Consider the following 15,293-nt stretch of genomic DNA (forward strand, 5'->3'; position numbering starts at 1 on the left):
AATCTTCATGACAATAATATTTTCTGGTGCTGGAATGAAATCCAGGGTCTCATGAATGTTAGGCAATTCTCTACCAGTAAGCATTTTTCACTTTTATTTGAAGACAGGGTCTTGCTAAGTTGCCTAGGCTGGCCTTGAACTTGGGATTCTCTTCCCTCGGCTGCTGGAATTACAGATCTGGGCCACTGCACTACCTTCTCTTACCATTTTATGCTATTAAGAAACCCCAAAAACCAAAAAAGCTATCTTCTTACTAAATTTGTTACAAATACCTTCTACCTGACTTTTTAGTCTTATTTTATAGAAGGTTTTGTTTCCTATTGATCTTTACCACTGTAACTTTGTGTTGTTCAGACTTATTTACAGAAAAGATATTCAATTTTAATTACTATGCAATTATCTGGAATGCCAAGATAATATGTTTACAGCACTTTACCCTTTAATGTGCTCTAATATGTTAATTTGCTAAAACTATTATGAAAAGAAATATGCTTTATAGGCATTCAATAAATGTAATTATTTTTCAATTATTTCTAGCAAGAGATTCACAGAATAGATATTTGGAACTCAAGGGAAAAATCTAAAATCTTTATTAAAGTCAATAATTCAAACTTATTTCACTAAATCATAAAAGGTAAACTGCAAAATAATTGCCAAAATGTAATTTAGGCTACAGATAGGATTTTTATCTCACCTTTACCCTTTTATAACCCCAAACCAATAAAGTGTCACAGAGAGAATGGCAGTAATATTCATGGGCCACGCATGTCTTTCAATCACAGCAATCCTATCTAGTAGGATTTCACTCTCATGTTATAGATAACATGTTTACCAGGTGGTAGAAACCAGGTCAGAACCCAGACCTGACTACACAGCTACACATTTCAGTAGTCACAGTATAAGACAAGCTAAAGACTACATACTACACAAATAAAAAAAATCTCATTTAAAAAACACAAAAATAAAACATACTCTGTTAAATTTTAGCAATGGTAAAAACAATGGGCTAAAATTTTTGAAATCTTTAACATTATATAAATTGGCATAATATCTATAATTTAAACATTTGAATTTGCCCACTAAGCAAAAATTTTCACTATAAAATTGGGAGGAAATCTATTTAATCAGAATTAAAAAAACCTTAACAATTTAAAGTAAGTTTATGGTAGAAAGATTTCACAAGAAATCTACCATACCATGAGCCTTGGCCCACTGTAGATTGCGCACTAGGGATTCTGCAGGATGAGCTGTGCCCTGAATTCCTGAATTGGATCGGTGAGTGCTCTCTTCTCAGACAACTGCTTTGAATCTCTAGAGCTTGTTTGCCTTTGGTAAGGTGACATTTACCCATATCTAAAAAAATAAGAAAGTAAGTAGTATTTTTAAAGCCAGCAATTCTTTTGTTATGTTTATAACATTTAGCCAAGAACTCTCTTATAAATCAGATTATATTCTCAAAATGATCCACTGACTCAAAAAGTGTTTACTGAGCACTTACTCAGACATAGATTAAGGTGCCAGTGATGTAGCAGTAAGCAAAAACAAAAATACTGGACCAGTTTCTAAGAGCTGAAAGTATTTTTCTAAAAAAGCAGTCATGATAATTTTATGTCTATATTGGCTTACACTATGACCCAGCAATTCTAAATCTTAAATTTATATCCCAAAGAAACTCTTGTAGGCACACTCTAGGAGATATATACAAGAATGTTACAGCAGCACTATTTCCAGTAGGAAAATGCAGAAGTAACTCAAATGCCCATCAACAGGAGAGTAGGTGGAAAGAAAACTTAATATGTTTTAATAGTGGAATTTTTACACAGAAGTCACAATGAATGAACTATAGTTATGTAATAATACCAATCTTGGCAATATAATATTAATTGAAAAAACTTTTAGTGAAGTCCTGAGAGACTACATATTGTGTAATATCTCTCTATAAAGTTAAACACAACCTAAAACAAAAATATACTTAATTTTGGGGGGCATATGGAAATTCTTTTTTGCCCCCTTTCTTGGTACTGAGGACTGAACCCAGGGGCACTTAACCACTGAGCCACATTCCTTGTCCTTTTTATTTTTTATTTTGAGTCAGGGTCTCACTAAGTTGCTGAGGCTGGCCTTAAACTTTCGATCCTCCTGCCTCAGCCTCCTGAGCTGCTGGGATTACTGGCATGAACCACTATCCCTCGCAGAACATATAGAAACTCAATAAAACTATGTAAGAAAGAAACTGAGGGCTGGGATGTGGCTCAGTAGTAGAGATGTTTGCCTGGCATGCATGAGACCCTGGGTTCCATCCCTAGCACTACAAGAAAAATTCACACACCGCGCCCCCCACCCCCCCAAAAAAAGAAAAAAGAAACAAATTAAGTAATAATAAATGGTGGTATTTAGAAATGATTATTATCATGGAAGGTGGCAGGGAACAGATAGAGGAAACATAATTAGATGTAGATTTCTGTAAATGTCCTAGATTCCGGTTGTGCATCGGTTCACAATACATACCTCAGAAGTAAGTTTGTCAGTACTACTAATTAAATAAGCTTTTTTGTTTTGTTTCTGTAGTGCTGGGATCAAATCTACATACTAGGCAAGTCCTCTACTACTAAGCTACATCCCCAGCCTGTTTTATTCTATTTTTAGTCAGGATCTTGCAAAGTTGCCCAGGCTGTCCCCGAATTTGGGATTGTCCTGACTCAGTCTCCTAAGTCACTGGGATTATAGGCTTGTGCCACTGTGCCTGTCTAAATAAGTGTTTATTTCTAGCAGGTCTTGGAGTTTAAATATGAAGATCATTTTCAGATATCTGAAAGCCAAACTGATGAACTAGACTAGTGAGCATTCATTTTGCCATTTCAATCAATTGAATAGGCTGTACTGAATAGTACAAAAAATTATGTTCTGGAGCTACAACTATTACAGCGAGCAATTTATTTCACATTTTGTTTTACTTGTACATAGCTGAAATTGGCAATTTTAATTAAGGAGACATGGTAGATCTAAAAAAGATCAGCAAAAAGCAAAAAACTTTCCTGAGACGTTTATAAGAAATTAAAAAATAATCACATAACATACCAAGATGTCATTTGTTGTCATGGCAACTTGGTAAGTAATCCTATACGGGTAAGTGTGGAACTTTTTTTTTTAATACTTTAAAAAATAACTTTATTTAAACTGGAACAAGACAGGGATACCCTATTTCACCACTTCGATTTAACATAGTTCTTGAAACACTGGCCAGAGCAATTAGATGAAAGAAATTAAAGGGACACACATAGGAAAATAAGATCTCAAAATGGCACTATTGGCTGATGATATGATTCTATACCTGGAAGGCCCTAAAGTTCCACCAGAAAACTCCTAGAACTAGTAAATGAATTCAGCAAAGTAGCAGGATATAAAATCACACCCATAAATCAAAGGTGTTTCAGAATATCAGTGACAAATCCTCAGAAAAGGAAATGAGGAAAACTACCCCATTCTCAATAGCTTCAAACAACAACAACAACAACAAAACAAAAACAAAAACAAAAAAAAGACTTGGGAATCTTGGATAGGCAGAATTAATATTATCAAAATTCCAATGGCATTCCTCATAGAAATAGAAAAAGCAATCATGAAATTCATCTGGTTTGTAAAGCAAACCTTAGCAAGAAGAGTGAAGTAGGTGGCTTCACCTATACCACACCTTAAACTATGCTACAGAGCAATAGTAACAAAAACACATGGTATTTGCCACCAAAATAGACTGGTAGACCAATGGTACAGAATAGAGGACACAGAGACTAACCCACAAAACTACAATATTATTTTATATTAGACAAAGGTGCCAAGAACATGCATTGGAGAAAAGAGCCTCTTCAACAAATGGTGCTGGGAAGTTGGAAATCCATATGCAACAAAATGAAATTAAACTCCTATCTCTCACCATGCACAAAACTCAACTCAAAATGGATCAAGGACTTAGGAATACAACCAGAGACCCTGTGTCTAATAGAAGAAAAAGGAGTCTCTAATCTCCATCATGTGGGATTAGGCCCCAACTTCCTTAATAAGACTCCCGTGGCACACAAATTAAAATCAAGAATCAATAAATGGGATGCACTCAAACTAAAAAGCTTCTTATCAGCAAAAGAAACAGTCTGTGAGGTGAATAGAGAGCCTGCATCTTGGGAGCAAATCTTTACCCCTCACACAGCAGATAGAGCACTAATCACTAGGATATATAAAGAACTCAAAAAGCTAAACACCAAAAAAACAAATAACCCAATCAATAAGTGGGCGAAGAACCTGAAGAGACACTTCTCAGAAGATGATGTACAATCAACAGACACATGAAAAAATGTTCATCAAAACTAGCAATAGAGAAATGCAAATCAAAAACACTCTAAGATTTCATCTCACTCCAGTCAGAATGGCAGCTATTATGCATACAAGCAACAATAAGTGTTGGTGAGGATGTGGGGTAAAAGGTACACTCATACAATGCTGGTGGAACTGCAAATCGGTTCAGTCAATATGGAAAGCAGTATGGAGATTTCTTGGAAATTTAGGAATGGAACCACCATTTGACCCACCCAGCTATCCCTCTCGTACTCAAAGGACTTAAAAACAGCATACTATAGGAACACAGCCATATCAATGTTTATAGTAACACAATAGTAATTCAATTCACAATAGCTAAACTGTGGAACCAACCTAGATGGCCTTCAGTAGATGAATGGATAAAAAAAAATGTGGCATATATATACAATGGAATATTACTCAGCAATAAAAGAGAATAAAATCATGACATTTGCAGGTAAATGGATGGAGTTAGAGAAGATAATGCTAAGTGAAGTTAGTCAAACCCAAAAAAACAAATGCCAAATGTTTTCTTTGATATAAGGAGGATGATTCATAGTGGGACAGGGAGAGGGAGCATGGGAGGAATAAATGAACTCTAGATAGGACAGAGAGGTGGGAGGGGAAGGGAGGGGGCATGGGGTAATTAATGATGGTGAAATGTGATGATCATTATTATCCAAAGAACAGGTATGAAGACATGAATTGATGTGAATATACTATGTATACAACTAGAGACATAAAAAATTGTGCTCTATATAATAAGAATTGTAATGCATTCTGCTGTCATATATAAAATTTTTAAAAATTAAAGTTAATACCTAAAAAAATAAACTTTTATTTATTGCCTAAAAATAACTTTATTCATTTGTTTTTATGTGGTGCTAAGGAACAAACCCAGTGTCTCATTTGTGCTAGGCGAACACTCTACCACTAAGCCACAACTCCAGTCTGGTGCTTTCTGCTGTTTTAAAATAGTTGAAATATTCACTCATTCATGATACTAGGGATTGAACCCAAGAATATTCTGCCTCTGAGCTACATCTCTAGCCCCTTTTGTCCAAGCTGGTTTGTGATCCTCCCTGCTTCAGCCTTCCAAATAGTACACCGAGCTTAAAATATACTTTAAAAATGAAATTAGACTAAAAACACTTTAGAGGCTCTGAAGCACCTTAATGGATCTCAGTATAAAAATAACTAATATAATCCAAATATTTTACTTTTTTGTTTGTTTGTTTGTTTTAAGCAGAAGAACCTTTTCTTCAATTGACACTTATTGGGAAGCCCAATGTGTAAATGAATTAAAAGCAGAACTTCTCTGGAAAAAAGCAGGAGGGTGGGGAGAAAACCCAAAGCCCTGGCAGGCTACATTAAGTAAGAGAGTGGTTAAGTCATGGGGTATAACTAAAATATCTACATTGACAAAAACATGAAAATAAATGTGACTGACAGTTGCTAGTGAAATAACTTACACTCAAACTGTTATCTCAGGAACATCCATGAAACTCATTTTTAGGGAGTGCTAGTTTGCACTAGCATTACCTTATTTTTGGTCTGGACCATAAAAGGACATTTCCACAACACTGTAATCTACTGATTTAACATATACTTATTCAGACCTGACATGAGCACAGACAGCAAGCACTGTACTAGAAGGCAGGGCAGGGAACAAGAGGATATAGAAGACACAACATTAGACCTCTAGGATCAAGCCTTTACAGCAGGCTTCAAAAATACTAAGCTCACCAATTAAAGAATGAACTTGACTTTTTCTATCAGAGTGTCAAAATTTCTGTAAGATTCTCTCTCTAATCCCAGAAGAGACTGTTCACTGGCCTTTTTCCCCGCTTTCTTCCAGGCAAGTACAGTGGGCAGCATCAAGGCACCAGGCACAAAAACAAGGTATAGTTCTGAGGATTACTTTATCACTGTGTCTGATGTCAGCCCTGTCAGCTAAGTGATACTGCACAAATGCCATGAAGCTAAGACTGCACGGAGAGAAGAAAGGAATTAAATAGCAGGAGCTCTGATGAACATTACATTTAAAAATTGTTTTATAAAATAAATGTCAATTCCAAATCCACAGGGTACTAGTAAGAATAAAATAATCACCAAACAGGGAAACCTGAGTAGGTTTATCTCCCACTCCTTTTTCTGAGTTGATTTCTTTCTTTAAATTTTACCTTCTGCAACTTCATCCAGGAACACAGTATTTTTTTTATCTTCTAATAATCTATCTTTTAAAAATTTCATGAAGATTCCATTTGCCAATCCAGAATGCTGGATTTCAAAAGCTTCTGCTCCTTGACACCTTAAAAACACCAAGAGAAAGAAGTGAAATAAACCAGGCACAGAAAGCCAAAAGCCACATTCTTATTTACATGTGGAGGCTAATCAAATCAAACACAGAGAAGCAGAAGGCAGAATGGTGATTCCTGGAGACTGGCAAATAGGAGGAGTGGGAGTTGCTGGTCAAAGGACAAAATGCTATTAGACAGTAAATATCTTGAGGTGATGAATACGTTAATTTGTTTGATCCATCACTCCACTTTGTACTCCATAAATACATAAAACTATACTTTGTCAATGTCCACTGAATAAGAAATTAAAGAAAGAAGTTTTTAAAGAAGCAAATACTTGCTACCTGGAGTATCCATATACAGTGATGAGCTTCATTCTCTCTCCTCCTCCCCTACAATGACATCCCTAATTAAAGAGTTATCTTTAAGCAGGAACTAAATGCATTGGTGCTTAGTAATAAGATACCAAGACATTAGGTACTGATGTCAAGTATTTAAAACTTTGCACCAAGAACATCAAGGAGGCAAATTTATGTCTAGATATCTATGCATCTAGGCATCTAATCTCCAATCAAAAGAAAACATCAAAGAATAAATAAAGGAATCTCAACATAAGCATAAAATTTTCTTACGTGGCATATCCAAACACAATATTGGCAGTGACTTTTAGTGCATCCAAGATTGGAATGGTGTCATCATAATCATTTCTATTTAAAAGGAAGAAAGGAGAGAAGGACAGATATGAAAAGTTGAACAGAATTCTTTAAAGAATATAAATAATATAATGAAAAATACAATATATTTTTAGTATAAATTATTTAAAATTACAGGTTCCAAATTGCTTCATCTAGTCAGCAATTTATTTACCAAAAATAATCTCAGGCTCCTAAACACACAAAAAGGCAAACAGTCACATCTTCTGTTAGCTTTAAAAATGGAGGTACATTTAAACTTGGGCATTGGGTTTGATTGGTAAATGCTGAGAAAGTGAAAAGCAGTAAATCCAATAGTCATTGGTTCTGTTCCTTAGCAATGCAGTGGCAGGCAAATGGGATCCAAACCTTTAAACATTTGCTTCAGCTATCCTTTCAATATTTGCAGATCCAGGGCTAACTGACGTGTCCCAACTCTAGAGGAATGGTTTTGTTTTAATTCCTGAAGGAATAACTGTAGTGACTGTCAGAAACATGTTCAGGCATTCTGGAGAGTTAACTCTTTGTAGTGTGATAACCATGCCTCTTAGTTCTTCACTTTTATTCTCTGACAAACAGGAATAGAATAAAAATAATTTGATATACATAGAGAAACAAGGAATTTTTTTCTAGTTTTCTTCTTTCAGTTTCAATTTATAATCAGAAATTCAAAAATTCAAATTGTTCTTGACTTCTTACAAGTTTGCCTTAGGTTTATCAAGGTGGATATTTAACAACAAAAGTAATTTAATAAACATTAAAATTTTACCTTTTCCTACACATATCCAACAAGAATACATTGAGTCCAGTTTCTTTTTCTTGCATCAATTTCAGTATATTTTGTACACACAGGCAATTTTCAGACCTATATGGATTTGGAGCATCTACAGGGACCATAAAGCTGTTTTCAAAGTTTTCATAACCATGTCCTGCATAATATAATAACCCTGGAGAGAGGGGCAGGGAGAAAAGAGATAGATGGTAACTCTAAGAAAGACCCAATATAAATTCAGTCAATGTTAACTTCCATTTTAAATTATTGAGGCAACAGTCTTTACTTAAATTCTGCACTTAAGACATCAAGATGCAGTATGAAGTGTATTCTAATTCATACAAGAATATATTTATAATATGAATTGCAGTTTTATCTCAGGTTGTATAAAGAAAAGGGTGTAGGACTGTTTTCCTGGCTCATTTATCACAAAAGGTGAAGATTTCCTTCAGTGCACAGAAGTCTTAAATCCATCTGTTTATTCCTGGCACAAGGAAGGAGCTTAGGAAATATATAAAAGATGAACAGGCAAGCAATGTTCAACATCATGAGCCACTACGAAAATGCAAATCAAAACCACAATATCACTTCACACTTACTAGGTTATCTATAGTAAAAAGACAATAAAATGTGCAAGTAAAGATGTAGAGAAATCGAGATCCAATTACTTCTGGAGAGAATATAACATGGTGTAAGAAGTTTAGAAAGTTTAACAATTCTTCAAAAAGGTAAACAAAAAATTACCATATGACCCAGCAATTCCACTCCTAGGTACATACCCAAGAGAACTGAAAACTTAAGTCCGCTTAAAACTGTGTACCCAAATACTTACAGCAGCATTATTCATAATATCCAGAAAGTGAAAACAATCCAAATACCTACCTGCTGATGAACAGACAGGAATAATGTGGTATATTCATATAATGAAATATTATTTAGCCCTAAAATAATAGAGTCTGATACAGGCTACAATATGGATGAAACTTAAAATTTTTACACTAAGTAAAAGAAGGCAGACATAAAAGACGTTATATTAAATTTGCATTTATATGAAATGTTCAGAATAGGCAAGTCCATAAAGATAGAAAAAGGTAGGGTATGGAGGAAAAGTACTGACTACTAATGGGTTTCTTTTTGGGTTAAAGAAAGTAGAGAGTTGGTGATCACCAGTGCACAACTTTGGGGACAGTCTGACCCACTAAATTATACATTTTAAAAGTAAAATTGATACTAAGTATTCAAAATATGACTCTATTTCCCCATCAGTGACTTCACTGCTTATTTTAAATCTTCATGACTTTTATTCATTGATTGCCCTATATTTTAACCCCTCCTCAAAGAGCATCTCAAGTTCAGACTCCTGGGCAAGCTATCATTTGCTTATATCTTTCTAACATACTGCAATCTCTCCCTGCTTTGAAAAGTGGTGGCAGTACATTTTAATAATCACTGACTTTGACTAACATTGTACAGTTGTACACACACTTCATTTTTTCTGATAGAAAATGATCATAGTGACATGTACTTTCATACAATCTAATTTAAATACATATAACACAATCTATAAATTACTCCTACCTACATAGATGAGAAAATTAAAAAGATTAAATGATTTGCTTAAAATCACACAACTGATAGGTGAATAGACTCCACAGACAGTGCTTTGTCCCATTATATTAAGGAACTATAATTTTCTTGGGAGAATAGATCTTGTTTTTTATTCTCTATATTGCTCTCAGCAGTAGCACATTTCTTATCTGGACTGTGGATATGCTAGGAATCCAGTAAGTACTTACTGAACTGCATTATATCAAACTGATCAAGACAGAATCAGATATAGAGCCCTTTTATAAAAGGTCTGATTTAAGTAAAAGTGGTGCTATTCTAACTATGGATATTAGAGAGCATCAAGCAGAAAGCCTGGGTGCTACCCACATCATATCATTGAACATGCATAGCTTTAGTAAGATTTGGTCTGGGAGAAGAAGCAAATCAGGGAGGGAAGAGAGAGAAGGTTTGTTTCCACTCATCTAGGGGAAAGCTAGGTATGGTTCTACTATGTTAGTCATATGCTCAGCCTTGTAACTGCTGAAATCAAGGTACTTAAACCAAAATACGTCTTCTTCCCAAGAAGATTCATGAAAAGTATAAACATTTTCTATTACAGCCTGCAACCAAATTATATTAAGTGTTTTTATGTAAAGTAGTTGAGATTTATTTTAAAAATTCCATCTCCAGTAATAATAAACTAACCCATTACTCAAGGACAGAAGACAATATAGATGTCTATAAAATCTCAAAGAACCTAACATGGTCAGAGATATAATTCTGCACAATAGATCTTCAGGGTATTTATTTCTCTGGAATATGATTTTCAAGAATAAAATTTGCCAAAGCTATTTATTTCTGACCACAGAAGTGATATTCACTTCTCTAGAAAACTCTCCCTCCCGAGAGGATCTGCGCTCCACCTAGCACAGTGCTCTGATGAGGTCAACCCCACCTCTGGGAGACTCAAGAGAGCTTGGTATGCCAGGTCTGGCTCCAGGACAGCACTTCAGTTATGTGACCTCATATAATCCTCAGGACAAGGTATATAATATTATATTATCATACCCCTTTACAGATGTGAAAACAGACAATAATAAGTTTATAAGCTTACCTGAATTCAAACCACTAAGTGATAGAATCAGAATTTGAATGTAGGCCAGTTTATCACTGTGCTGTATTATACTGTCTCTATTATTTACTGCTGACTTTTACTTAACATTATTCTCAGAAAATATAAAGTATAAAATGTTAGTATACCAGTTTCTCACCATTTTACTACTTTATGAACTCCTCTCCCCCCACCTCCTTAGAAACCTAATGGAGGCCCAAAGCAGAATGCTACCTAGTCTAAATCCTCAACCTAAAAATAAAGGTTGAATTAATTTCTTTAATTAATTTTCAGGAAGTCGTCATTGCTGCAATATTTTGAGCACTTCAAGGTGCCAGGCATGGAAGTAATTATTTGCTCTTACTTTTCCTTTACCAATCCCTTTAATTTATTACTAATCATTTTTTGAGATCACTGTTGGCTTAGAAAAGGTAAACCACCTTAGTTACACTGCTTGTAAGCAGAAAAGCCAGAGCCTGGGCTAGCTTACTCTGAGGCCTCCTTCTTAACCACTGAGCTGTCATGAACTGAATAACAAACTCTTTCTCAGTGAACAAGTCTTCTGCCATCTTTTGACCAGACACTTTTATTTCTTCCCCACAAAAGCACAGATAAGCTGCAGCCAGTGATGAACATACTAAAGCATTTGGTGGATGGATAATAAGCCAAACAGCTACTTTTAACCTTAGCTATCTGTATAACTAAAAATCTTTATCTTACTTATCTTCAAGGACACCTAATATCATTCAATTATTTCTATTTTTAAGGCATTTGTAAACATAAGTTTCATATGTTTTGAATTACTTATTTTCTGTTCTACTGTAACTTATATTTTACAAGCCCATAAATAACATAAAAATAATAATGGCATATACTTGAGTCCCTATGTTTTTCTAACCTAAAGTTGTTCAAGCTGAAATCCCCATGACTCTACCTTCACCTCCTCTCCACCACTCAGGTACTACCAGTCATCTGGGGATATCAATCAGAGTCAAAGGCACAGTCCAAACAAAAATGAAAGGTTTATTTATGAAATGCCCTAAACCCTCAGGCCTTTAACACACATTTAATGTAGATGTGTCTGATGTTTTGGATAGTCATAATACTTCAAAATAAAATGCAGCCACCCTGTTAAGACATGAATCAGTGGGATTTAAAAATGTTCTAGCTTCCTTAAGCTACCATTTTGCCCTAACATGTCTCTTTACTCTATACCCCAAGATGATGTTTTTATAGTGGGGCCTCAACTGAAATCTTTCCCCAGCTTTTTATATTTCTGGTTCTCTATTTAGCAGGGACAAGTAAAGGTTTTGATTTGATTAGCCAAATAAAAAGGCTTAAAAAGCAAGGTGACACTGTCAATAAAAATAAGAATAGATACTCAAATACATACTTTTTCAGAGAATTCCTTCACTCTCAATAGTTTACCAATCCAGAAATCTAAATTTATCAATATTTTTTCTTATATCTCATTGCTTCTAAAGAAGTTTTGAAGACTTTTCCTGTTTAAGCCATTTAGGTACCTTAAAAACTGGGATGGATACACTTAAGCAATCCACCTGAGTCTAAGATGAAAGTATAAGTCAGTAATAGGGCATCTTAGTACAGTATATTCTTTCCTATTTTCATAAGAAAAATGGATGGTTGCACCCATCAGTTATCATCCCATAATGCTCATTAGCAAAGTTATACTATTACAACATGAACATAATAGCTGAAGTTGCAAATAGTAGTTACCTTGTTAACTTCAGCTGTGCCACAGTGGTAATTCTCATTATTCAGAAAATGAAAGTTATTTAAATAAGATTTTTTTCCTTTGGTACTTAACCACTGAGCCACATCCCCAGCTCTTTTTAATATTTTATCCTTTTCTAAGCATTATTTTTTTCAGATTTTTTATTTCTCTTTCAAGTCCATAGGTATATTGTCCAAATTTATCCTGACTCCAGTCTTCATATGCAGAGATTTTAGTGCAATTTGATCTGCTCCATACTCCTCTACCCCCTCCCCACACCAAATGAGCTTTGTTTGTTTTCTCTAAGTGGTATGACACCATCTGGTGTTTTCTGCATTTGACCCAGAGCTATGTCTAGCATCATCAGACTAATCAAGAGGTGGGAAGGGACAGGGTCAGGCATGGGTTAGTGGCACAAATCACTTGGTAAATAAAAAAAAACAGATATAACATTTGCTCCCTGCATAATAAAATGTGTATTGCAGGATTCCAATAAAATCCTGTTTTATTAATCACCAGCAATTGGAAGTTCAGAGTTTATGTTTGTCAGATTGATGCTGTGGATAATATGAAGTATAAAATTTCAAAAAGACATTGAGAGGCAGTTAAAGACACATTTATTCTTAGCCCACATTTTCACATATGTTAAATTCCTCCCAGAAAGTATTGGATGATTAAAGTACAAGTGATTGAAGATAATAAAGTATCTATGTCGTCATCCTTCCCATTCAATCAATAATTGTGGCCTTATACCATTTGCCAGACATTGTGCTAGCTGCCAAAGATATAAATGGGAATTTTTGAAACTGTAGACTTTTTAAAGATATATGGAAAGACTAAAATAAATAACAGGAAAATGAGATAAGTAATCTGAAGTCAGCTTCCATAGACCAATAATCCCAGAAAGCTTAGCAAGAAAATTAATGGCAGAAACTAAGCTTGGATATTTCATAATTCTCTTTTAGCCACACAGAATTAAATCTGTAATTCTGAGAAGACTCCGGCATAGATATGAAACTTTTACAAAAACACACAGAATATAAAAAGTACATTCTTGGCAGAGAGATGACTCATATGCATAACAAAGGTTTCTGTTTGCCCTGTAACTCAGAAATCTATAAATATAGAACATATCTTATGTGGGGAACTAAATATCTCTGCCAAAGCCTTGAAATCACCAACCAATGGACAATATTTTAGAGTCTTATAAATTAACCAAGTCATATCATACAGTATTTAAATTATAGTCCTATAATATTTTACTACATAATTAAGCTGAAAACATATAGTATTTATAAAATTCCATGTTTTGAAATTTAAATCCAAGTTTAGACAGATTTTATACTATGTATTATTTAACTAACCACATTTTATATTAGAAGATAATTCTGTTTTAAGAAAAACTTCACAAAGCACACTAACATGGGCAAAGTTTTAACTTTGAACACAATGGATAATAAAAATATAGAAAAAATTATAAACTAACACATTAGACCCTGAAAACATAGAAATTACAAGGAATGAATTGAAGCCTTTTATTGTGCTATACTTTAACCAGAAAAGCTACTGAAACTCTTTTTCCAAGTCACTGATTTAATCTACAACTTTTTTCGACTCAGAAGAAGCAATATAAAATGTGAACTGGTTTATATCTTGAAATGAATGGATATTCAAATACAAGATTGGGGCAACTTGAAGATACAACTTTGGCCTTACAAATCAAAAGAAATAAAATTAGAATGAAGACACTTCTTACAAGTTTTAAAATGTAGACTGCTAAAGCTATTTTTTCTAATTCTTTGTCTTCTCTGAGGTTCCATAAAAAGGTTTCAAAAGGCATTGTGGGCTAACATAAAATAACTACCACTATGCATGAAATTTCTTAAGATATTATCTACTTAGAAGATAGAATCAGATAGTAAGTTCAGTGAATCTGTACATAGTCACTTTTCTAAAACAGCAGACTTTTGGCTATACCACCTGACAATTTCTTTGTCCAAGTCACACTAAAAATAAGACTTTAAATAATGGAAATGTTGAGACATTAACTATAGCAATGTGAATGAGCGCCACTGTAATAAGGATTTCTCATCAACTCCTGGTTTATGTTATATTAACATATGAAAAAGCTATTTAAACATTAAAATTAATACATCATAAAACAATGGTAATGCTTCATACAAAATATAGTTTTATTTGAATCACAACTACTCACAATAGCTATGAATATCCCCATTCAAATTGCTATCATGAATATTGTATAAAATGAGAAGAATAAACTAAAAGTAAAATTAGAATACTGCTTTATAAATTATAATATGTCAGGCTAACAAATGGTAGACTTGTCATATTGAGCAACTAAACGTCTAAATGATCATTCAGCACTCATAGTGTAGGAAGAAAAAACATTGGCTTTGTTGCCTCTAAAGCAGTTGCTCGATTTTTCATACTGTCATTCTGCTCTATTAGCAAAGCCTAACACAATTAGGTATGAATATGCAGTAATAACATGCAAATTGTTCCCTCACAATTGCCCTAAGGCAGCAGTCTCAGCCTTTCTAAGCTTGATTCCTTCTACATCATTACAGCCTTGGCATAATTCATCAGAATAAAAAATACCTCAGCCTTATTGCAAGTGGCCAGCTAGTAAAATCATTGGTAGCTGTTAACCACTCTCCCTCGATGGGTTTGTTAGCGATGCTGTCCCCAGCTCCCTGCCACTCCTGCTCTTGTACATGTTTCCCTTGGGTAATGTTACATACTACATTTGAGCCTGCCAGAACAATTA

The 15,293-nt window shown here is 34.4% G+C and overlaps 1 pseudogene; it reads right to left on the reverse strand.

Annotated features, from left to right (window-relative positions):
* LOC143388555 (mucosa-associated lymphoid tissue lymphoma translocation protein 1-like) overlaps positions 1–15,293 on the reverse strand; it is a 74,589-nt pseudogene that overhangs the window by 11,149 nt on the left and 48,147 nt on the right.

The sequence above is a fragment of the Callospermophilus lateralis genome, unplaced genomic scaffold, assembly GCF_048772815.1.
Source record: "Callospermophilus lateralis isolate mCalLat2 unplaced genomic scaffold, mCalLat2.hap1 Scaffold_194, whole genome shotgun sequence".
Taxonomy (NCBI): domain Eukaryota; kingdom Metazoa; phylum Chordata; class Mammalia; order Rodentia; family Sciuridae; genus Callospermophilus; species Callospermophilus lateralis.